Source organism: Dama dama, chromosome 3 (assembly GCF_033118175.1).
Source record: "Dama dama isolate Ldn47 chromosome 3, ASM3311817v1, whole genome shotgun sequence".
NCBI classification, from domain to species: domain Eukaryota; kingdom Metazoa; phylum Chordata; class Mammalia; order Artiodactyla; family Cervidae; genus Dama; species Dama dama.
Window position 1 is genome coordinate 25,888,405 of NC_083683.1, and position 26,120 is coordinate 25,914,524.

The window sequence follows — 26,120 nt, forward strand, 5'->3', positions numbered from 1 at the left end:
CTATTTTCCGATACAAATGCTTATATAAGTTTTTCTGTAGGTGCTATCTTAGCTGAATTAAATATATATTGATATTTGTGTTCTAATTCACTCAATCTAAAATATTTTTTGAAGCCCAGGTTCAAAGCTAGGAATTCTCTTTTTTCTCTTCTTTTATCTAATAGCCAAGTAGTTTTAAAATCTTATCAGTACTGCCTTTGAAATACTTACTAGTCAGTGTCTTCCCGTTGCCAGCATCACTGCACTAGTCAAGGCCCGTTTATGTTCACCATCAGTCTCTTGCAACCCCTTTAAATAATTTTTATGGTTACCTGTTTTTTTCCCCATTCACTTCATCTTGTCCATTGATAAAAGATGTCTAAAAATGAAAATAGTAGGCAACTGGTTTTGCAGGACTATACTTAGATACTGCAGAATTAAGGCAAATGGACCACAGACCCTATCTTTTCAGAAATCTGATCATGTTCATCCCCTTTCCCAAAAATATTAAAGACTTAGTGACTTCTCCCTCTGTATCTCCACAATTCTTTCCACTTACATTTAAGATCCCTTCATGCAGCTGTGGAGCCTTTTTTATCCCTCTTAAATGAACTTTAGAGGGACAGTGGTTCAACATAGACACCAAAGCTTTCAACAAAATCTAAGCTTGTAAAATATTTCCATTGATATATATCTACCTAGCATTTGAAGATTAAAATGAAATATAGTGGGTTTTTTTTTTTTCTGTAACATAAAAGAGAAGTATTTATATAGGACGCGATTAAGTCACTTAGAAAACCTAAGCTGAAATGACGACTGTGACCTTGGTAGCTTACACGGAAAAGAATCTGCCTACGGTGCAGGAGACCTGGGTTCGATTCTTGGGTCAGGAAAATCCTTTGGAAAAAGGCATGGCAACCCACTCCAGTATTCTTGCCTGGAAAATCCCATGGACAGAGGAGCCTGGCAGGCTAATGGTCCATGGGGTCACAAAGAGTTGGACACGACTGAGCAACTAACAGTTTCATTGTGCTCAGTGCTACCAAATCATGAAAATGTGCACCAGACCAGGAACAAAAATAGAGGGAAATATGGTAGAAGCCTTGTAACATAGGACATTGCAACGTACTTAAAGTGTGATCACATACTATGGGAGGTCCCACAAGCCGCTGCTAACATCTTAAGAGCAGTCATAAATACACAGACAAATAAGTGAGTAAAATATAAAATTTGATATGGCAACTAAACACATGCTGAAAATAAAGTGGAAGTAACATTGACTTTGAGGTTGCAGTGGGTTCCTTTGAGAGACAGCCGTGTTAAAATATAATTGTGCACTGAATGATTTGTGTGTGTGTGTGTCCAATTGTTCCACTTGTTGGCAATGGTATCCCTTTATTTTTGTTAATTGATTCCCTCCCATAGAACCCAGCAAAGTTATCAATAAAGCTTTGTGAACAAATAAAAAAAAGAAAATGTGTTTAGGGAAATCCAACCTAAGGTCTTTTTCATCTCCATGCACAAGAAAGAATTTTGACACTTTTTTGAAATAATCACATTTGAGAAATGCTAATCTAAGAATTAAAAATATATATAGAAAGGAAGAATGATCCGTTTATTTTCCAATATATGGCATGGATAGATGGATGAATAGATAAGTAGATAGATGCATGGATGGGTAGATATTATCTTTTAATTTTGTTATTAAAGTAATACTGTAAGAAAGGTGTTATTTTCCCTATTTTTACGTTTGAAGGAAGGCTCAAAAGAGCTTAAGTAAATTATCCTTGTCACTGTTTCAAGCTTTGATTTTATTCCATCTGCCTGAATGAAACTTTGCTTCTCTATTTTACGTAAGCACACACCTCTTTGGGTGTAGCTCCTTATAATCCCTTAAAAGGGATTTAAATTGTTATAACATTGCATATACACATGTGACACAGAAGTTCTTCTTGAAGGGAGACACTTTTCTTTATTCATTATTGTTTGGCCCACTCTCTTTTTTAGTTCTAGTTCCACTTATGGTATCTAGAAATATTCAGAATATATTTGTTAAATGAATGATTGGAAGCTTAGCAGTATTCTTATGTCTGTTCTGCAATAACTACTTCATGAAAATGTTATTCTCTATTTACTATTTGTAGATATATGAAGCAGACTCATATACCTTACTTCATTTTACTCTCACAACTGGTAGAGTTGATTCATCTTATAGATGGAGGACAGATACTCTGCTTAAATTTATTCAAATAGTCAGTGGCAGAGACAGAATTGTAGAATCAGATAACTCCTTTGTAATGCCTGACATGCGTACTTTTAATTCTGTATACCATGAACAATTCCCTTTGAAATTTTAATAAATCATGAATATATAATTTTATATCAAACTTGTGACTTTAGCAATTAATAAAACAATTAGAATCCTATTAACTAAATTTCCTCCATTAATGTGATGGTAGTAGTTTAAAGTTAAATGCAAATGAGCCAAGAATCTAACATGAAGAGAAGAGGAATTTCAGAAAGGACTTCCCAGCACCTTGTGATGCCAGACTTCAAAGATTTAAATTACTCCTGGAACTTTCTGAAATGTATGCTAAGAACATAACTTTTTTTTTTTTTTTCCATTTTACATCAATGTTATTTTGAATTGAGTCACAAAATTTTTGAGATGAAATTTGATTGCAGTCAACTCAAACTTATCTGCATGTTTTATTTACTTTTAAAATTGCATACTTTCCCTTTACACTCACTCCCAGGCTGAGTCCAGGCCTGGCAACAGAAGGTTCTTCTTAGAGATCAGTACAAAGGAAAGAAGTGTTCAAACATGAGAACCTGAGCAAACGCTTTACTAAATCAGTATCTCAAAATCTTTTAAAAATTAAAATGCTATTATTATTTCATAAAGTTAGAATCATGCAATTTGGGTGAAACATATAATGGTACATTTACAACATAGAATGTGATGGAGCCATTTAACTCAGATAACCTGGAGTGATTTGCAATTTTCACATTATCGACGAGTGAAAAAGCACACAGAGAGGCGTGAGTTATTTTGAATATACCCTTATAAATAACGTAAAATATCCCATGCAAGTTTACCTATGAGTATATGTCGCTTATACCATGGAAAATAGAGATTTTTTTATACTCGGATGATTTCAACACATTACCTAGGACTTTGGTTAGGACCGTGGTGAAGGTGCGATATAGAGGGAGGAAACAGAAGCAATGAAGAAGATGAGGCAACTATGTAGAAGAAAATAGCATAAACATTGTGTAAATGATCACAATTTATATAAAATTTTATGTGTGTTTCATTTAGTAGTGTCTGACTCTTTACAACCCCATGTTGCCTGCCAGGCTTCTCCGTTCATGGGATTCCCCAGGCAAAAACACTGGAGTGGGTTGCCGTTTTTTTCTCCAGGAGAAGCCCAGCTCTATGTGTACTGACTAGTAAAAAAAAGAGGTGTGAGAATCTTAGTGTATGAGAATATTTAACAATGACAGTCTCATAGTTCTATGGGAATGGAAATAAGGGCTGTGTATGTGGAATGATATTTACCTTTGCCCTTATATAATTTCGTATGCATTGCCTAAATCAAGAAATTTAAATATATTCTTATATCCATACCTACCTCATTCATAGAGTCCAAAGAGCAGCTGGAAATAATTATTTTTTCTAAGCATTTTTTTCATACATAGGGAATATAAATTTGAGATGGGTGACATCTTGGTATAATAAGATTTTTGAAACCAAGAGACATCTTACTTGTTCCTATGACTAAGGAACACCTGTTATACATGAAAATATTCTATATCACCTACAATTTTTTCAGTTGTTTGACAGTTTCTTTTTCAGTTGAATGTAATTTAGAAAGCAACTAATTGGTAACATATCCTTTACTAAGCTTTGAAACAATCATCAAATGGAAGAACATGAATACAAGTCATAAAATGTTAGTTTTATATTATTGAATGCTCTCTAATTATCTCTGTGTTCACTTCTTTGCTGGAAGCATGTTTTTCTCCTTACACAGTCATTAATTTTCACAAGTATGAATTTAAACCATCTCAAAATTATTTTCTTATGGTGTGTTACACTCCCCATCAGCAGGATTGCCTAATTCAATGATGGTGGTGGAAAAAAGCTGAATTAATTAGTTTTGGATAAATACAGTAACAATATACTTAATTTAGAGAGGAATAAATAAACCTCAAATATCTATAGTGAGAATGAAAAAATATAAAATATATACTATATATATTTTCTCCAATATTTGCACTTAGTTACTGACGGTCTGCCCTGCTATTAGATTATAAGCATTTAGACAGCAAAGACAAAAATAAAATAGGTGAAGTCAGTCTTATGTGATAATGTGTCATTGCTATTTTTCAGTCAGTCATGTCCGACTCTGCGACCCCATGGACTGCAACATGCCAGGCTTCCTTGTCCTTCACTATCTCCTGGAATTTGCTCAAACTCATGCCCATGAGTCGGTAATACCATCCAACCATCTCATCCTCTGTCATCCCCTTCTCCTCCTGCTCTCAAATTTTCCCAGCATCAGGGTGTTTTCCAATGAACCTCTTCACAACAGATGTCCAAAGTATTGGAGCTTCAACTTCAGCATCAGTCCTTCCAATAAATATTCAAGGTGATTTCCTAAAGGATTGACTGGTTTGATCTCATTGCTGTCCAAGGTTTTCCTAAGAATCCTTTCCAGAACCACAGTTTGAAAGCATCAATTTTTTAGCTCTTAGTGTTCTTATTCGTCCAACTCTCACATCCATAACATGACTACTGGAAAAACCATAGCTTTGACTCTAAGGACCTTTGGTGGCAAAGTGATGTTTCTTCTTAATAATATGCTGTCTAGGTTTGTAATAGCTTTTCTTCCAAGGAGCAAATGTTTACTGCTTTTAGCAACTGTACACATTGATTAGAAATATCAGTCAGTCAGTTCAGTCATTCAGTCGTGTCCGACTCTTTTCAACCCCATGGACTGTGGCACACCAGACCTCCCTATCTATCACTAACTCCCCCAGTTTATTCTGACTCATGTCCATTGAGTCTGTGATGCCATCCAACCATCTCATCCTCTGTGGTCCCCTTTGCCTCCTGCCCTCAATCTTTCCCAGCATCAGAGTCTGTTCATATGAGTTAGTTCTTCACATCAGGTGGACAAAGTATTGAAGTTTCAGCCTCAACATCAGTCCTTCCAATGAATATTCAGGACTTATCTCCTTTAGGATGGACTGGTTGGATCTCCTTGCAGTCAAAGGGACTGTCAAGAGTCTTCTCCAACACCACAGATCAAAAGATCTGTGTGCTCAGATCTGTGTGCTCAGATCTTCTGTGCTCAGCTTTCTTTATAGTCCAACTCTCACATCCATACATGACAACTGGAAAAAGCATAGCCTGACTAGATGGACGTTTGTTGGCAAAGTAATGTCTCTGGTTTTTAATATGCTGTCTAGGTTGGTCATAACTTTCCTTCCAAGGAGTAAGCATCTTTTAATTTCATGGCTGCAATCAAAATCTGCAACGATTTTGGAGCCCAGAAAAATACAGTCTGTCACTGTTTCCACTGTTTCCCCACCTATTTGCCATGAATTATGGGACCAGATGCCATGATCTCAGTTTTCTGAATGTTGAGCTTTAAGCCAACTTTTTCACTCTCCTCTCTCACTTGGATCAAGAGGCACTTTGTTCGTGTTCACTTTCTGCCATAAGGGTGGTGTCATCTGCATGTCTGAGGTTATTGATATTTCTCCTCGCAATCTTGATTCAAGCTTATGCTTCTTCCAGCCCAGCATTTCTCATGATGTACTCTGCATAGAAGTTAAATAAGCAGGGTGACAATATACAGCCTTGATATACTTCTTTCCCTATTTGGAACCAGTCTGTTGTTCCATGTCCAGTTCTAACTTTTGCTACTGACCTGCGTAGATTTCCTAAGGGGCAGGCCAGGTGGTCTGGTATTCCCATCTCTTTCAGAATTTTCCACAGTTTATTGTGATCCACACAGTCGAAGGCTTTGGCATAATCAATAAAGCAGAAATAGATGTTTTTCTGGAATTCTCTTGGTTTTCTGATGATCCAGCCGCTGTTGGCAATTTGATCTCTGGTTCCTCTGCCTTTTCTAAGTCCAGCTTCAACATCTGGAAGTTTATGGTTCACGTACTGTTGAAGCCTGGCTTGGAGATTTTCTGAGCATTACTTTACTAGCGTGTGAGATGAGTGCAATTGTGCAGTAGTTTGACAATCTTTGGCATTGCCTTTCTTTGGGATTGGAATGAAAGCTGACCTTTTCCAGTCCTGTGGCCACTGCTGAGTTTTCCAAATTTGCTGGCATATTGAGTGCAGCACTTTCACAGCATCATCTTGTAGGATTTGAAATAGCTCAACTGGAATTCCATCACCTCCACTAACTTTGTTCATAGTGACACTTCCTAAGGCCCACTTGACTTCACATTCCAGGATGTCTGGCTCTAGATGAGTGATCACACCATCGTGATTATTTTTGTCATGAAGATCTTTTTTATACAGTTCTTCTGTGTATTCTTGCCACCTCTTCTTAATATCTTCTGCTTCTGTTAGGTCCCTACCATTTCTGTCCTTTATTGAGCCCATCTTTGCATGAAATGTTCACTTGGTATCTCTAATTTCTTGAAGAGATCTCTAGTCTTTCCCATTCTATTGTCTTCCTCTATTTCTTTGCTTTGATCACCGAGGAAGGCTTTTTTATCTCTCCTTGCTATTCTTTGGAACTCTGCATTCATTGGGTATATCTTTCCTTTTCTCCTTTGCTTTTCACTTTTCTTTTCACAGCTATTTGTAAAGCCTCCTCAGACAGCCATTTTGTTTTTTGTCTTTTTTTTTTCCGTTGGGGATGGTCTTGATCCCTGTCTTCTGTACAATGTCACGAACCTCTGTCCATAGTTCTTCAGGCACTCTGTCTATCAGATCGAATCCCTTGAACTTATTTCTCACTTCCACTGTAAGAGTGGAAGGGATTTGATTTAGATCACACCTAATAGTCTAAATCAAATCCCTTACAATCATAGAGTGAAAGTGAGAAATAGATTCAAGTTTTCATTCCAATCCCAAAGAATGCTCAAACTACCGCACAGTTGCACTCATCTCACATGCTAGTAAAGTAATGCTCAAAATTCTCCAAACCAGGCTTCAGCAGTATGTGAACTGTGAACTTCCAGATGTTCAAGCTGGATTTAGAAAAGGCAGAGGAACCAGAGATCAAATTGCCAACATTCTCTGGATCATCGAAGAAGCAAGAGAGTTCCAGAAAAAGGTATATTTCTGCTTTATTGACTATGCCAAAGCCTTTGACTGTGTGGATCACAATAAACTGGAAAATTCTGAAACAGATGGGCATACCAGACCATCTGACCTGCCTCTTGAGAAACCTATATGCAGGTCAGGAAGCAACAGTTAGAACTGGACATGGAACAACCGACTAGTTCCAAATAGGGAAAGGAGTATATCAAGGCTGTATATTGTCACCCTGCTTATTTAACTTCTATGCAGAGTACATCATGAGAAATGCTGGGCTAGATGAAGCACAAGCTGGAATCAAGATTGCTGGAAGAAATATCAATAACCTCAGATATGCAGATGACACCACCCTTATGGCAGAAAGTGAAGAGGAACTAAAAAGCCTATTGATGAAAGTGAAAGAGGAGAGTGAAAAAGTTGGCTTAAAGCTCAACATTCAGAAAACTGAGATCATGGCATCTGGTCCCATAATTCATGGCAAATAGGTGGGGAAACAGTAGAAACAGTGACAGACTTTATTTTTTTGTGCTCCAAAATCACTGCAGATGGTGATTGCAGCTGTGAAATTAAAAGATGCTTACTCCTTGGAAGGAAAGTTATGACCGACCTAGATAGCGTATTAAAAAGCAGAGACATTACTTTGCCAACAAAGGTCCGTCTAGTCAAGGCTATGATTTTTTCAGTTGTCATGTATGGATGTGAGAGTTGGACTGTGAAGAAAGCTGAGCACTGGAGAATTGATGCTTTTGAACTGTGGTGTTGGAGAAGCCTCTTGAGAGTCCCTTTGACTGCAAGGAGATCCAACCAGTCCATCCTAAAGCAGATCAGTCCTGGGTGTTCACTGGAAGGACTGATGCTGAAGCTAAAACTCCAATACTTTCGCCGCCTCATGCAAAGAGTTGACTCATTGGAAAAGACCCTGATGCTGGGAGGGATTGGGGGCAGGAGGGGAAGGGGACGACAGAGGATGAGATGGCTGGATGGCATCACCGCTTTGATGGACGTGTGTTTGAGTAAACTCCGGGAACTTGTGATGGACAGAGAGGCCTGGCGTGCTGCAATTCATGGGGTCGCAAAGAGTCAGACACGACTGAGCAACTGAACTGAACTGAACTAAACTGAATGGTCTAGTGGTTTTCCATACTTTCTTCAATTTAAGTCTGAATTTGGAATAAGGAATTCATAATATGAGCCACAGTCAGCTACTAGTCTTGTTTTTGCTGAATGTATAAAGCTTCTCCATCTTTGGCTGCAAAGAATATAATCAATCTGATTTCAGCATTGACTATCTGGTCATGTCCTTGCATAGAGTTTTCTCTTGTGTTGTTGGAAGAGGGTGTTTGCTATGACCAGTGCATTCTCTTGGCAAAACTCTATTAGCCTTTGCCCAGCTTCATTCAGTATTCCAAGGCCAAATTTGCCTCTTACTCTAGTTGTTTCTTAACTTTCTACTTTTGGATTCCATTTTCCTATAATGAAAAGGACATCTTTTTTGGATGTTAATTCTAAAAGGTCTTGTAGGTCTTCATAGAACCGTTCAACTTCAGCTTCTTCAGCATTACTGATTGGAGCATAGACTTGGATTACTGTGATATTGAATGGTTTGCCTTGGAAACGAACAGGTATCATTCTGTCATTTTTGACATTGCCTCCAAGTACTGGGTTTCAGACTCTTCTGTTGACTATGTGGGCTATTCCATTTCTTCTAAGGGATTTTTACCCACAGTAGTAGATAAATGGTCATCTGTGTTAAATCCACCTGCTCCAGTCTATTTTAGGTCACTGATTCCTAAAATGTCAATGGTCACTCTGTCATCTCCTGTTGTCTTGTCAAGGCTATGGTTTTTCCAGTGGTCATGTATGGATGTGAGAGTTGGACTATAAAGAAAGCTGAGTGCAGAAGAATTGATGGTTTTGAACTGCGGTGTTGGAGAAGACTCTTGAGAGTCCCTTGGACTTCAGGGAGATCCAACCAGTCCATTACTTTGGCCACTTGATGCGAAAAGCTGACTCATTTGAAAAGATCCTGATGCTGGGAAAGATTGAAGGCAGGAGGAGAAGGGGACGACAGAAGACGAGATGGTTGGATGGCATCACCGACTCAATGGAGATGAGTTTGGGTAAATTCCAGGCGTTGGTGATGGACAGGGAGGCCTGGCGTTCTGTGGTCCATGCGGTAACGACAAGTTGGACACGACTGAGCAGTTGAACTGAACTGTTGGACCTAACGTTCCAGGTTCCTCTGCAACATTGCTCTTTAAGGCATCGGACTTTGCTTCTTTCAGCAGTCACATCAACAACTGGGTGTTGTTTTTGCTTTGGTTCCATCTCTTCATTCTTTCTGAGGTTATTTCTCCACTGATCTCCCATAGGATATTGGGCACCTACCGACCTGGGGACTTCATGCACGATTGTGCAGTACTGGCGCGGCTGTGAGAAGATACCCCACGTCCAAGGGCAGAGAAGCCCCAGCAAGACGTAGGCACTGGAGAGGCTGCTGCGAGGTGCTGGAGCGATTTTGCAGAGATACCCCACGTCCAAGGGCAAAGGAGAAGCCCCAACGAGATGAGGGGTGAATTCATGTTTAGAATCCAACCCCACCCCTGCCAGAGATGCTCAGCTTGCTCAGACAAACCTTGTGTGCCCCAGGACCCAGAGACCCCACAGAGACTGAGATAGAACTGTATCTTAGTATCTCCTGAGGAGGTACAGGTCAGCAGTGGACTGCCGCAGGGGCAGAGGCTCTGGGTGCTACAGACCTGGGTGTGGCATAAGCCCTCTTGGAGGAGGTCACCATTAACCCCATCATAGAGCCACCAGAACTTACACAGGACTGGGAAACAGACTCTTGGAGGCACAAACAGAATCTTGTGCACAGGAGGACCCAAGAGAAAGGAGCAGTGACCCCACAGGAGACTGACCTGGACTTGCCTGGGAGTGTCCAGGAGTCTTAGGCAGAAGTGTGGGTCAGCAGTGGCCTGCTGCCACGTTGGAGCCACTGAGTGTAGCAGTACATGCCTGGGACCTATTGAAGGAGGTCACCATTATCTTCATCACCTCCACCAAAGTTTCGCCCCAGGTAAATAGCAAGAAGGGAACACAGCCCCACCCATCAACAGAAAATTGGATTAAAGATTTACTGAGCATGGCCCCACCCATCAGAACAAGACCCAGTTTCCCCCTCAGTCAGTCTCTCCCATCAGGAAGCTTCCATAAGCCTCTTATCCTTCTCCATCAGAGGGCAGACAGAATGAAAATCACAACCACAGAAAACTAACCGATCTAATCACATGGACCACAGGCTTGTCTAACTCATAGAAACTATGAGCCATGCCATGTAGAGCCACCCAAGACAGACGGGTCATGGTGGAGAGTTCTGACAAAACGTGGTCCGCTGGAGAAGGGAATGGCAAACCACTTCAGCATTCTTGTCTTGAGAACCCCAGGAACCATATGAACAGTATGAGTGAAATATAGTAACTAAGAAATGCTATGAATTTAAACAAAGTATAATCAAATAAAACTTAAAGCAGGCTTAGAGGAAGAAATGTGTGAACTTCCTTAAAAGTCTGTGTTATATTGCTGCTTTCTGAAAACTAAACCTTTTTGACAAGGAAACAGTGCTGGTTACGACAGAATTTTTATAGTTATATTGCTCTGAGTGACAATGGCAGTGCCTGACAAGCATATTCATATATTTGTCGACTGTTTCTTGTTCACTGTTGCATCACTTGAAGCTCTTTATCACACAATATGTACTGACTTCAATATCTTGGATGAATGCAAGAGGTAAAGTCTGAGTTACAGGCTTCCTGTTATTCCTTATATTTTCTTGGAAAGCCAGAACAGAAAACTTACCTGGCAGAAGATTAGCTGTAACACAACATTCTGGAATATAGAGTGATAAAATTGCTGTTTTCAGAATGGGACAGGAAGAAAAGATCCACCGTATTTTCTTCCTTCTCACTGTAACCACAGCAACTTCAGTGGTGACTTTGTGTGAGAAGCCTTTCATAAATCACTAAAGGTTTGCAAGGGGGAAGAGAGAAGGGAAAAAGTAAACACGGCAACACCTCCTCTCCTCATCTCAACACCTAGCCTCTCAATTCTGTACTTACTGCCTCAGTTTTGTACTCATATTTACAGGGTTACTGCCACTGTCTTCTCACTGTTTTTCCTGATTCCAGACTTAGTCCTTCCCATTTTCTTGGATGCTGTCAGAGTGATTTTCATAAAACAATCACATGTTTGTTTTTCTCTAAGTCTTTAAATGTGTCCTACACATATAATCAGTGTAAAACACAGGCCTTCCCAGAGCCTACTTCCCCAGTCTGAAGGTGATGACACTGGTGAAGATGATAGTAACATCATAAATGGAACATCTTATTTACCTCCTGTGAAAATAGTTTAGATGGCTCTTTTGTTTCATCTTCCCCAGAAGATCACACAGAAATTACTATTCCTTTCTTCTAACAAATAAAACTCAGCTAAGTTCTTTAATATGTTCTGAAACAACCAGCTACTGTGTGGTGGGTCAGTGTTGTGAGCTTGTCTTACATCAAAGTTCATGTTCTCTCCTCTATTGTCTCACTTTACAGCTTAGCCCATGAAGCTACTTGGAATTCAGCAGGTGCTTCTTGAGGTATATATACCCTTCTGCCTTTGTGCAGTTTGCTTTTACTGTCTAAAATAGTTTTTCCCCTTATCACTTGAAAAGTCATTATTCATCCATCAAACAACTAACACCTCCTTCTTCTCTGAAGCCCTCCCTACTGTCTTTCCTGCTTAGAAGCATTTAGGCAATCAACTCCCTCCACAGCCTTCAGTAAATCCTGTATGTAACTCTGTTACAAAACCTAAATTATCACATTAATGATTAAGGTTTGCATATCTGACTCAGTTTTCGGACTATGATTTCCCTTAAGGGAAGTATCATGAATTATTCTTTATACATTTTCTGCATTCTTTAAAAGTGATCTTAAGAAATTCCAAAACATTATCATCAGGGTATAAGAAATATACTTTGGAAGCAATTTTATTTTGCATGTTTTGTGCATTGCACCACCTACTGTTGAGAGATATTTATCTCTGTTTAGTCATGGAAACCCCTGCTTATTATTATTATTTTTTTAATCTGCTTGCTTGGCATCTCTGAATTGAATTCTTTGAGGATCCATTCCCCTGCTGTTCTGCACTAATCAAGGTGTTTCCCTTGTGCTGTTATGTGGACCTACTTTGGCTTGTGTGACTGTTGACAGGCCTGAGATGTTGCTGGTCTTTCTTTGGGAGCTGAGGCTCACATGTAAGTCTGGATTTACGGGGGAAACAAAAAAGATGGTACCATTTTAGTTAGCATAGAAATTTGCATACAAACTAAGAGATGAACAGCCGTTACTGAAGATAGCACATTGTTCATATGAATGCTGTGTTTCAGATAGTTAAGGCAGAAATGAAATGTCGAATACCTCTGCTCAGCTATATTCAGTTATCTGCTCTTGGCATAAGGGATAGTGATGACCTCCTTGGCTTTCTTTAGTCTAGCTTGTGTATTTCAATTGTGCCATTCTGATCAAAAGGCATCTTCAAGTCCCTAATATCTGAGAAGAGAACAGATTTTTCTGCATCTGTAATTTGAACCAGGAATGAACGGATGGTGTTAAAAGGAAGACCATCCTCTATGATTAGCAAACTTAGACTATGATTTCTCTCTTTTGTACCCCAAATTTAAAATTTACTTTGCAGATACTGAATAAAAGATGAAATATTTAAAGAAGGAAATGAGAAGTACATTCTAGCTATTACTATAAAAAAGGATCAAAGAAAAAAACTGGAATTTTAGGCTAAACACTTTATGAAACTATTTGAGATTTACATAAGTATTTATAGTTTTGGATGCACCTGAATCCAAGAAATAATTTATAATAGCTTGTGAGTACTTACTATGAGTCTGACATCATGGTAGGTGTTTTAATTACTGGAAAAAATAAGAATAATTTCTTCTCTTAACATTCTTTGGATTCTAGTTGATAAAACTGATATATACAAAGATAATTATAACATATTGTAGAGACAGTTGAAGTACACTATCTTATTATAAACCAGATCAATGGTCCCAGAATAATCTTATAAAGATAAAACATGTTACAATCTAGTTTCAAACTCTTAAGTATTTTTCTATTGTCCAATGAGTAAAATGGAATGTATTTTGAGGTTTACTGTGATCTAAACCTTGAATACTTTTTTTATTTTTTTAATTTGAATTATTTATTTATTTAACTTTACAACATTGTATTGATTTGGCCATACATTGACTTGAATCTGCCATGGGTGTACATATGTTCCCCATCCTGAACCCCCCTCCCAACTCCCTCCCCATCCCACCCCTCTGGGTCATCCCAGTGCACCAGTGCTGAGCAGCCTGTCTCATGCATCGAACCTGGACTGGCAATTCGTTTCACATATGATAATTTACATGTTTCAATGCCATTCTCCCAAATCATCCCACTCTCGCCCTCTCACACAGAGTCCAAAAGACTGTTAAATACATCCGTGTCTCTCTTGCTGTCTTGCATACAGGGTTATCATTACCATCTTTCTAAATTACATATATATGCGTTAGTATACTGTATTGGTGTTTTCCTTTCTGGCTTACTTCACTCTGTATAATAGGCTCCAGTTTCATCACCTCATTAGAACTGATTCAAAGGTATACTTTTTAATGGCTGAGTAATATTCCATTGTGTATATGTACCACAGCTACCTTATCCATTCATCTGCTGATGGACATCTAGGTTGCTTCCATGTCCTGGCTATTATAAACAGTGCTGTGATGAACATTGGGGTGCACGTGTCTCTTTCAGATCTGGTTTCCTCAGTGTTTATGCCCAGCAGCAGGATTGCTGGGTCATATGGCAGTTCTATTTCCAGTTTTTTAAGAAAACTCCACACTGTTCTCCATACTGGCTGTACTAGTTTGCATTCCCACCAACAGTGTAAGAGGGTTCCCTTTTCTCCACACCCTCTCCAGCATTTATTGCTTGTAGACTTTTGGATAGCAGCCATTCTGACTGGTGTGTAATGGTATCTTGTTGTGGTTTTGATTTGCATTTCTCTGATAATGAGTGATGTTGAGCATCTTTTTATGTATTTGTTAGCCATCTGTATGTCTTCTTTCAAGAAATGTCTACTTAGATCTTTGGCCCATTTTTTGATTGGGTCGTTTAATTTTCTGGAACTGAGCTGCAGGAGTTGCTTGTATATTTTTGAGATGAATTCTTTGTCTGTTGTTTCATTTGATACTATTTTCTCCCATTCTGAAGGTTGTCTTTTCACATTGCTTATAGTTTCCTTTGTTGTGCACAAGCTTTTAATTTTAAATAGGTCCCATTTGTTTATTTTTGCTTTTATTTCCAATATTGTGAGAGGTGGCTCATAGAGGATCCTGCTGTGGTTTATGTCAGAGAGTGTCTTGCCTATGTCCTCCTCTAGGAGTTTTATAGTTTCTGGTCTTATGTTTAGATCTTTAATCCACTTTGAGTTTATTTTTGTATATGGTGTTAGAAAGTGTTCTATTTTCATTCTTTTATAAATGGTTGGCCAGTTTTCCCAGCACCACTTGTTAAAGAGATTGTCTTTTCTCCATTGTATATTCTTACCTCCTTTGTCAAAGATAAGGTGTCCATAGGTGCATGGATTTATCTCTGGGCTTTCTATTTTGTTCCATTGATATATATTTCTGTCTTTGTGCCAGTACCACACTGTCTTGATGACTGTGGCTTTGTAGTAGAGACTGAAGTCGGGCAGGTTGATTCCTCCAGTTCCATTGTTCATTCTCAAGATTGCTTTGGCTATTGGAAGTTTTTTTGTATTTCCACACAAATTGTGAAATTATTTGTTCTAGTTCTGTGAATAATACCATTGGTAACTCGATAGGGATTGCGTTGAATCTATAGATTGCTTTGGGTAGTATAGTCATTTTCACTATATTGATGCTTCCGATCCATGAGCATGGAATGTTTCTCCATCTATTTATGTCCTCTTTGATTTCTTTCATCAGTGTTTTATAGTTTTCTATATATAGGTATTTTGTTTCTTTAGGTAGATTTATTCCTAAGTATTTTATTCTTTTCATTGCAATGATGAATGGAACTGTTTCCTTAATTTCTCTTTCTGTTTTCTGATTGTTAGTGTATAGGAATGCAAGGGATTTCTGTCTGTTAATTTTATATCCTGCAACTTTACTATATTCATTGATTAGCTCTATTAATTTTCTGGTGGAGTCTTTAGGGTTTTCTATGTAGAGGATCATGTCATCTGCAAACAGTGAGAGTTTTACTTCTTCTTTTCCAATCTGGATTCCTTTTATTTCTTTTTGTGCTCTGATTGCTGTGGCCAAAACGTCCAAAACTATGTTGAATAGTAGTGGTGAGAGTAGGCACCCTTGTCTTGTTCCTGACTTTAGGGAAAATGCTTTCAATTTTTCACCATTGAGGATAATGATTGCTGTGGGTTTCTCTTATATATAGCTTTTATTGTGTTGAGGTATGGTCTTTCTATTCCTGCTTTCTGGAGGGTTTTTATCATAAATGGATGTTAAATTTTGTCAAAGGCTTTTCTGCATCTATTGAGATAATCATATGGTTTTATTTTTCAATTTGTTAATGTGGTGTATTACACTGATTGATTTGTGGATATTGAAGAATCCTTGCATTCCTGGGATAGTCCACTAGGTCATGATGTATGATCTTTTTAATGTTGTTGGATTCTGTTTGATAGAATTTTGATAAGGATTTGTGCATCTATGTTCATCAGTGATATTGGCCTATAGTTTTCTTTTTTTGTGGCATCTTTGTCAGGTTTTGGTATTAAGGTGATGGTGGCCTCATGTAATGAGTTTGGAAGTTTACCTTCCTCTGCAATTTTCTGGAAGAGTTTGAGTAGGATAGGTGTTAGTTCTTTAAATTTTTGGTAGAATTCAGCTGTGAAGCCATCTGGTCCTGGGCTTTTGTTTGTTGGAAGATTTCTGGTTACAGTTTCAATTTCCCTGCTTGTGATGGGCCTGTTGAGTTTTTCTATTTCTTCCTGGTTCAATTTTGGAAAGTTGTACTTTTGTAAGAATTTGTCCATTTCTTCCAAGTTGTCCATTTCATTTGCATATAGATGCTGATAATAGTCTCTTATGATTCTTTGTATTTCTGTGTTGTCTGTTGTGATCTCTCCATTTTATTTCTAATTTTGTTGATTTGATTTTTCTCCCTTTGTTTTTTGATGAGTCTGGCTAATGGTTTGTCAATTTTATTTACCTCTCAAAGAACCAGCTTTTGGTTTTGTTAACTTTTGCTATGGTCTCCTTTGTTTATTTTGCATTTATTTCTGCCCTAATTTTTAAGATTTCTTTCCTTCTACTAACCCTGGGGTTCGTAATTTCTTCCTTCTCTAGTTGCTTTAGGTGTAGCGTTAGGTTATTTATTTGGCTTTTTTCTTGTTTCTTGAGGTAAGCCTGTATTGCTATGAACCTTCCCCTTAGCACTGCTTTTACAGTGTTCCATAGGTTTTGGGTTGTTGTGTTTTCATTTTCATTCGTTTCTATGCATATTTTAATTTCTTTTTTGATTTCTTCTGTGATTTGTTGGTTGTTCAGCATTGTGTTGTTCAGCCTCCATATGTTGGAATTTTTAATAGTTTTTCTCCTGTAATTGACATCTAATCTTACTGGATTGTGGTCAGAAAAGATGACTGGAATGATTTCAATTTTTTTGAATTTACCAAGGCTAGATTTATGGCCCAGGATGTGATCTATCCTGGAGAAGGTTCTGTGTGCACTTGAGAAAAAGGTGAAATTCATTGTTTTGGGGTGAAATGTCCTAATAGATGTCAATTAGGTCTAACTGGTCTATTGTATCATTTAAAGTTTGTATTTCCTTGTTAATTTTCTGTTTAGTTGATCTATCCATAGGTGTGAGTGGAATACTAAAGTCTCTTACTATTATTGTGTTATTGTTAATTTCCCCTTTCATACTTGTTAGCCTTTGTCTTACATATTGTGGTGCTCCTATGTTGGGTGCATATATATTTATGACTGTTATATCTTCGTGTTGGATTGATCCTTTGATCAATATGTAGTGCCCATCTTTATCTCTTTTCACAGCCTTTGTTTTAAAGTCTATTTTATCTGATATGAGTATTGCTACTCCTGCTTTCTTTTGGTCTCTATTTGCATGGAATATCTTTTTCCAGCCCTTCACTTTCAGTCTGTATGTGTCCCTTGTTTTGAGGTGGGTTTCTTGTAGACAACATATATAGGGGTCTTGTTTTTGTATCCATTCAGCCAGTCTTTGTCTTTTGGTTGGGGGCATTCAACCCATTTACATTTAAGGTAATTATTGATAAGTATGATCCCATTGCCATCTACTTTATTGTTTTGGGTTCGAGTTTATATATCCTTTCTGTTTCCTGTCTAGAGAAGATCCTTTAGCATTTGTTGGAGAGTTGGTTTGGTGGTGCTGAATTCTCTCAGCTTTTGCTTGTCTGTAAAACTTTTGATTTCTCCTTCATATCTGAATGAGATCCTTGCTGGGTATAGTAATCTGGGCTGTAGGTTTTTTTCTTTCATCACTTTAAGTATGTCCTGCCATTCCCTTCTGGCCTGAAGGGTTTCTATTGAAAGATCAGCTCTTATCCATATGGGAATCCCCTTGTGTATTATTTGTTGTTTTTCCCTTGCTGCTTTTAATATTTGTTCTTTGTGTTTGATCTTTCTTAATTTGATTAATATGTTTCTTGGGGTGTTTCACCTTGAGTTTTTCCTGTTTGGGACTCTCTGGGTTTCTTGGACTTGGGTGATTATTTCTTTCCCCATTTTAGGGAAGTTTTCAACTATTATCTCCTCAAGTATTTTCTCATGGTCTTTCTTATTGTCCTCTTCTTCTAGGACTCCTATGATTCAGATGTTGGGGTGTTTAACATTGTCCCAGATGTCTCTGAGATTATCCTCATTTCTTTTAATTCTTTTTTCTTTTTTCCTCTCTGTTTTATTTATTTCTACCATTCTATCTTCTACCTCACTTATCCTATCTTCTGCCTCCATTATTCTATGTTGGTTCCCTGCAGTGTTTTTGATCTCATTTATTGCATTATTTATATGTATTCACTCTTTTTAGTTTTATCTAGGTCTTTGTTAAACCTTTCTTGCATCTTCTCGATCCTTGTCTCCAGGCTGTTTATCTGTAACTCCATTTTGTTTTCAAGATTTTGGATCATTTTCACTATCATTATTCTGAATTCTTTCTCAGGTGGATTCCCTATGTCCTCCTCTTCTGTTTGGTTTGGTGGGCATTTATCCTGTTCCTCTACCTGCTGGGTATTTCTCTGCCTTTTCATCTTGTTTAGATTGCTGTATTTGGAGTGGCCTTTCTTTATTCTGGCAATTGGTGTTTCCTCTTTATTATTGAGGTTCCTCACTGTGGGTGGGGTTGGACAGGTGGCTTGTCAAGGTTTCCTAGTTAGGGAAGCTTGTGTCGGTGTTCTGGTGGGTGGAGCTGGATCTCTTCTCTCTGGAGTGCAATGAAGTGTCCAGTAATGAGTTTTGAGATGTCAGTGGGTTTTGTGTAAGTTTGGGCAGCCTGTATATTCAGGCTCAGGGCTATGTTCCTGTGTTGGTGGAGAATTTGCTTGGTATGTCTTGCTCTGGAGTTTGTTGACCCTTGGGTGGTGCTAGGTTTCAGTTTCGGTATGGAGGCGTTTGATGAGCTCCTATCATTTAATGTTCCCTGGATTTAGGAGTTCTCTGGTGTTCTCAGGATTTGGACTTAAGCCTCCTGCCTCTGGTTTTCAGTCTTATTCTTACAGTAGCTTCAAGACTTCTCCATCTATACAGCACCGATGATAAAACATCTAGGTTAATATGAAAAGGTTCTCCACAGTGAGGGACACCCGGAGAGGTACACACAGTTACATGGAGAAGAGAAGAGGGAGGAGGGAGATAGAGGTGACCAGGAGGAGAAGAGGGGGAATCAAAAGGGGAGAGAGCAAGCTAGCCAGTAATCACTTCCCTATGTGCTCTCCACAGTCTGGATCCCTCAGAGATGTTCATGGAGTTACACAGAGAAGAGAAGAGGGAGGAAGGAGACAGAGGTGGCCAGGAGGATAAAAGGGGGAATCAAAAGGAGAGAGACAGATCCAGCAAGTAATCAGTTCCCTAAGTGTTGTCCACAGCCCAGAACACATAAAGAGATTCACAGAGTTGGGTAGAGAAGAAAAGGGGGGGAGGGGAGATAGAGGCGACCTGGTGGAGAAAAAGGAGAGTCAAAAAGGGGAGAGAGCAATCAGGCCAATGATCCTGCTCCCAAGTAGAAGTGAGTACTGAAGATTGGGTTCTTAAAGGTACAAAGTTGATAACAAATACAAAAAAGCACAGATTAAAAATCTTGAGTAGAGGTTAAATTCCCCAAAATACAATATTTAAAAAAATAGAAAAAGTAACAAAAGAAAAAAAAAAACAAACACAAAAAATCAAACCAACAAAACAACAACAAAAAAACAAAGTCACAGAAATTATAAAATTTGTATATATGAAGTTTATTTTAAAACTAGGGTCTTTTTTTTTTTGCAGGGTAATAGTAGGTTATAAAAATGAAAATTAAAGGAGTAATGGGGACTTAAGACATAAAAAATAAAATAGAAAAAAAAATAAAACAAAGTAAAAAATAAATTTTTTTTAAATTTAAAAAATAATAGTAGTAAAAATATATCTGAGACCTTCTCTGGAGCTGTTGCGGACAGTGTGGAGTCAGTTAATCTTCAGATAGTTCCTTAGTCCGGCTTGTACTTCTCAAGGTCTATAGGCCCCTTCCTATGTAGTCAGTGCTAACTCCAGGGTTTTAATCTATTGCACCTGCCACTTCCAAAACGGTTCCCTCTGTTTATTTTAGCTTCTGTTTGCTGGTCTCTTCAGTGTCTAATTTCCACCCTGCCGCAAGGGGCGTGGTGGTGTTCACTTTTTTTTTTTAAGGCTCACTTGTTCAGTCCTGCTGTGGGGAGGGAGGGGCACGTGAACAAATCTCACTGGCGTGTGTGGGGAGCGCTTGCAGTGTCTCGGCCACCCTGGGTTTGCCCCCGCTCAGGCGTGTGTGTTTTCCCAGTCTACACTGCTCAGACTCCAGGTTGCTCTGCCGAGAACTGTCTGAGGCGGGCCCTGGGTTGTGTGCACTTCCCAGGCCTAAGTCGCTCAGGTTCAGTTCTCGGGTACTCCACAAAGGCGCAGACATGGTTGGGCCTGCATTTTGTGCCCGTCCCAGGCCCGAGCAGCTCGGGTGACCAGGTGCTTGGCACGCGGATTCACCCCCAGTTGGAGGCTGTGGCTTACCCCCTCCCCCATCCCAGCCGCTCGGTTTTCTGGGTGTGCAAGGAGCATGCCTTCTCAAGTGTGCCATGTGTCTATTCTGGGGAGCTGGTCTCTGGCTGCGACCCTTCCGGCAGATGTCAATCGTCCAGAATCCCAAGAAGTCTTGGGTAGCAGAGAAGCCAGCTTGCAGTTTGGTATGGAATGCCTCTCTGGGGCCGAATGCCCCCTTCCGGCTCTGGCTGACCTTGCCTGCCTGTCTCTGGTGGGGGATGGGCTGGTCCACAGCCAGCTAGCTCTGCTCAGTCCTTTGTTCTGTGAGCTGGCCTGGCGGGGTCTTAGGTTAGGGCTTTTCACCTGATCACAGGATAGCTATCCCACAGTCTGGGCTGCTATCTCAAGCTAGTTCCCTCAGATTGCCCTCAGGGCATTCAGGCCTGGCCCTTACCCTAAGCAATGCAGCCTGTGTCTCCCTGTCCCTCCCCCGCTTGCTAGTGGGGGATGCCAGCGTCTGGGCTGCTGCTCTGCTGGGGGTTGCTGTTATGCAGGTAATCTGTGGGGTTTATTTATTTATTTATTTTTCCTCCTAGTTATTTTGTCCTCTGAGATGCCAAGGCTTGTCACAGACCCCCGCCCCGGACAGAGTTTCCTGGTGTTTGGAAACTTCTCTCTTTTTCAAGACTCCCTTCCCGGGAAGGTCCATCCGGACTGTCTTTGTCTCTTTGTCTCTTTGACCGTCTCTTTTGTCTCTCTTTTTATCTTTTATATTTTGTCCTACCTCCTTTTGAAGACAATGGACTGCCTTTCTGGGTGCCTGATGTCCTCTGCCAGCAATCAGAAGTTGTTCTATGCAATTTGCTCCACGTTCAAATGTTCTTTCGATGAATTTGTGGGGGAGAAAGTAGTGTCCCCGTCCTATTCTTCTGCCATCTTAGGACCCCACCTTGAATACTTTTTAAAATTTATTCTGAAAGAGCCATTTTAACAACTCCCTGCTTCAGCCATATCAAGATACTCTGATTACAGTAATCTTCTCTTCCTCTGACATTTTATGTATAAAATTATTTGATGTAATCAAGATATATATATATATATATATATATTACATACCTATGTGTATGTGTGTAAATATATATGATGTTTGCACACATATACACAACTCCCCAACTCAATTTTAAATGCTCAGAAAAATAAAACCTATGACTTAGATTTATTCTAGATTTACTCTTTTTCCTGACTCAACAGATAACACATATAAAGTTGTGCTGTACAATATTTAGAGTGAAGAACAGAAAGGGAACAAAGAGAAAAGAAGGGGAAGTTAATGTAGAACAAAGATAAGAGGGAGAGAGAAAATAGTGTTTGGCTCCAAAGACTGAGATTCTCATTAACTACATGTGCTTCCCACTGCAGCTGTCACTTAGTCATGTGACTACTTAAATATAAATTAATTAAATAAAATTCAACTACTCAGCCACACTAGCCACATTCTATGTCCTAGCTGTCTAGAAAATGCAAAGCATTTCCATCACTGGAAAAACTTCTGTTGGATAGCACTGATACAGAGCATATGATCAGTGCTGTTATTATATGCTGATATCTTCCTAGACTTCCAGAAATCTTCAGATATTTTAAAAGTAAATGACATTTGTGTTTCAAGTAGTGTTCTAAAGGAACTGCGTACAGAAGAGAAGCTTGGTGTGTTAAATTAACCCTATTTTGATAAGAATTACTGAAAACTTGAATCTTAGTAAATGTTCAAATATCCCCAAGGGTTTCTCATCTTACTGGAGAAAATAAGGTTTGAATATATGTTTATACAGTTCATAATCAGGTCATTAGATGTTAGAAGCACTTCTTTGCAGGAAGTTATTGTAGATCAAGTTAAAGCAATATGTGTCCCATGTTATTTAGATGAATATCATTTCAAGAATCACAAGTAGAGAAGTGATAACATAGTTGAGTATCCTTTTCTTGTAATAGAAAGAAGATAAATTAAAATAATGTACTTTGATGGTCTGAAACTGGATTTTAAGAATATAGCCCAATTTACTCTGAGAATTTTGAAATCTGAAGTAGCTGATAATCCCATTATCCTAAGTCAAGTACAGTTTTTAATGCTGAATACAGCTTTTGTAATTTGTATGCATTATATTTCACTTTAGAAAAACATGAAGTGTAAATTTGTATGTATTTTAAGCAGCCAGGTTGACTATCTAGAATATTTTAGGTGACTTTTATTTTGTATTAAAATTTTATGAGCTTTTTGTTTTTATTCAAAGAGAATATATTCCAAAGTAATGTTTAAGAAAATAATGATGGGTATTCTTTATGCTTTTGTATAGTTTTTATCCTGATTTTTTTTTTTTTTCATTTATTTTTATTGGTTGGAGGCTAATTACTTTACAATATTGTAGTGGTTTTTGCCATACATTGACATGAATCAGCCATGGATTTACATGTGTTCCCCTTCCTGATCCCCCTTCCTGCCTCCCTCCCCATTTTATCCTGATTTTAAAGCATTCACAATAATCTAGCTTTCTGTAGTTATTCCCTAGCTCTGAAAAGTGGTGGACCTACTTTTTTTCCCTTCCTCCCCCCTCTCTTCCTTATTCTATTCTTTTTGTGAAGATTCAGTCAACATCTACTCTGTGCCTCAAACTGTATTAGTTTAGCATCATTGGCAGTACACCAAAGAGAAATGTTTTATACCTTTTTGGAACTTACAGTATGGAACAGAGGAATTTAAAATTTATGCTGAGGTGCCAACATAATTTTCACATCATATTATATTGTAGAGGCAAACTAATATCACAGTTAATAAAAGTTTCAGCTGCCAGAGGAATCCACCAACACTCTCTAAATTGGATTCTTCACTATATCACTTAGTCTGATATATTTGCAGCCAAGACAAAATTCAAGTCACTTCACTTAAAAAAAAAAAAAAATAGAGAGAGTGAGAGACTTAAATTATATCCAAAAAAGGCCAAAGAGAGGGTGTGGTTCCATCAAGACTTTCACTTCTGCTTCATCATCTGCTGGCATCTGCTCTTGGCCTCAGAATAGTACACCATACAACCAAAGAAGAGAGAGAATTTTTCAGGATCTCTTATAATATATTATATTGTAATTCTCAGCAATATAGATTAGGTCAAATACTCATGAATTATTCTGTCAATCCCAATAAAATTCAGGGCACAAATTCAAAGAGGGGAAGTCCTTAAATGTTAAGAGGGCTACTCTTGGCAAAAAAAGGAGAAAATGAAATTTGGGGATGCAATCAATATTCGTTCTTTCCAGTGTAACTTGCATTATACTGAACATCCAATAAGAAAAGATGCTCTTACTCTGAAAGTGGGGAAGTAAAGGGCAGTCCTTTTTTAAAAGGCTTAGTTTTGTGGTCTTTCTTTTATAAGAAAAGGAGACGTATAAAATGTTATAGTACATGCTATTCAAAATATTGTTTATCACTTATTTTTTTTTTTTTTTGTTTATCACTTATTTTTGCTTTCTAATTCCTGGGTGGCTTTGCTTATAGAAAAACTCTGGCATTAATTATTAGATGATTTATCAAATTCAAAACCAGCTGGTCCTACTACCTTTAATGATTGTGTGTGCTGCAGTATGTGGTTCAAAATCTCATTGCCACATCTTGATCCAGATCTGGAATGGGGATTTACCGCCAGTGCTTTACATATGGTAAGCAAACATTATATATTGGTCGCTAATGACGTTACTGTTACTGTCCTTGTTTTGTCATTCTGTAAATTGCTTGGCTTTCACTACTTTACTTCATGACTATGTAGCACACTTTCTTGAGCTCAGAAAAATTATGCTATTGAGACTCTATTGTGTAACTAAAAACATTTCCTCAGGCACAAATCAAGATGATGTATATAAAGTCACATGGACAAACAATACACAAACATAAACTAGTCATATTTTCTTCTGATTAATAATACAGAGCTCTAAATCTTGGTTAGCAAACATTTGAAAATACATTTTGCATATATCTGTCTACCAATATGCACAACATGAGAGCTGCAAACTAGGTTTTGTTTGGGGCAAAATGAGGATTGCAGCTCGGGAGGCAGCGCCTCAGCTTGCTCTGTGAAACTGCTCCAAAGAGGCAGTGGAGGGGAGTTCAGTATATTTGTGATTTTGGTGAAGGGAGAATACATGTAATCCAGCACAATTTTTCCAGAAGGTTTCTGCTAGTCATGAGGAACAGTCATCACCATGAAGAATTTTAGTGCGTTTGTAAATATGAGGCAATATAAGAATTCGGGCTCATAAAAGTGGCTCTTGAAAAGTACCTGTCTGTAAGCCTGTCCTGCCAGTCTCCCTCACCCCCTGCTCCGGCACAGAGTGCCTCATTTCTGCTCTCCAGCCCCATCTCTTTCCAGGCGATATTAAAAACCAGCAGCTGCAGCGACGCATGATTTAATCCTTGCACAGGTGGAAGGCGAGTGCCAGTTTGTAGTTGAATTGTCAAAGATTATATATTATAAGAGAAGAGGTGGTCGAAGTGTTAACAAATCATTGCCTCAAATATCCCCTTTGTCTGGGAGCTGTCCATTCCCCTCATTCTGACTCTACAAGTATTCTCTTGGTACCTCTAGATGATTAAGGTTGAGTGAAATTGAGTATAATTTCAGTGCCAAATATTCTACTCAAGGTGCACAGAACCACCCCTTACCTATACACTAACCAGAGTCAAAGGGGATCTGAGCTCAGTGATGGAGAGGATTGGGGAGATTTATTTCCCTCCAGACCTTCTTCCTAGGTTAGATGACTGTGGGCCTAACATTTGAAAAAATTTTTTCCACTCAGCTTTTTCTTTTCTAGCACTAAAGTGCTATATTCATTTCCCTAAAGATGCAGCAGAGAAATGAACTGCAACAAATACTGTTTATTTCTGGAATGAACACCCTCAAGTCCTAGAGAATGACCTGGGGTTAGAGAAATCACTGATATTCTTAAAAGAACACATCTCTCCGCTGAACAAAGGAGCAGCAATCACGATAGCTATTGTAAACAACAGTTATGATTTTAATATAAAATTGCCTTATTGAAGTGGTTTGAGTTCTTTGCAGAGATAACACAGAAGTTTTAACTAAATAAATCCATAGAAATAGAGGTAGTTCTAAAAAATATTAAATGAAGAACCTAAGAAAAGGCTAATTTCATGTTCCTTAGATGATAGTTTAGATCAGATGATTAATGTTTTTAATTGATCTTTGATGAGAACCCTGAGGCATAAATCCAATTAAGATATACATGGATGTGTGTATAAAAATGAAATAAATTCGCTTGACATTTCATTAAAATGAGAAGTCCTTCTGGAATTTAAAAATGTGGATGTACAGAAATGAACCTCTTTAGATAACCCAATTATGAATTGCTTGAAATAATTTTGTAATAATACCATTGCTTGTCACATATATAGAATGCTAGTGCACCTGTGAGTAGCTCAGTTATAACTAAAAGTATTCTAGTAAAAAT